Below are 587 nucleotides of genomic sequence, written 5' to 3' on the forward strand. Positions count from 1 at the left end.
AAAGGAAACGAAAACTTCAAATCTAACTTGCAATGTTAGGGGGATGGCTCGCCAGTTAAGAGTGAGTACTGTGCCAGGCATATCTTTAGTTCTAGCACTCGAGGCAGAGGAAGGTGGATCTCTGAGTTTGAGGCCAGCCTGGTCTACAAAGTGAGTTCCAGGGCAGCCAGGAGTAGAGAGAGAACCCTGACTCAAAAACAAAAGAGTGCACACTGCTTTTGCTGAGGACATGAGTTCAGTTCTGGCACTCATGTGGGACAGCTCACAACTACTTGTAACTCCTGTTCTAGGGAATCCAAAACCTCTGGCTCCTGCAGGCACCCCCACACATGGGCACACATCCACACACACACGTATATAAAGAAAAATAAGGCATCTCTTTTTAAAAAAGAAAAAGGAAAAGCAATGCTGCGAGCTGGAGAGATGCTTGAACAGCTAAAAGCACGTGCTCTCTTGCAGAGGGTCCAGGTTAGGTGGCTCACAACCTCCTGTCAGTCCAGTTCCAAGGGATCTGATGCCTTCTTCTGGCCTCTGTGGGCATTTGTAGGTATATTTACAGGCTCACACAGATAGACGTGAATAAAAAA

General features: G+C 47.0%; 1 protein-coding gene across 1 annotated transcript in view; it reads right to left on the reverse strand.

Moving 5' to 3' along the window:
• The window catches only part of LOC116091823 (protein NDRG3), a 70,184-nt gene that overhangs the window by 35,441 nt on the left and 34,156 nt on the right, over positions 1 to 587 (reverse strand). The window lies entirely within an intron of this gene.

This window comes from Mastomys coucha, unplaced genomic scaffold (genome assembly GCF_008632895.1).
Source record: "Mastomys coucha isolate ucsf_1 unplaced genomic scaffold, UCSF_Mcou_1 pScaffold15, whole genome shotgun sequence".
Taxonomy (NCBI): Eukaryota; Metazoa; Chordata; class Mammalia; order Rodentia; family Muridae; genus Mastomys; species Mastomys coucha.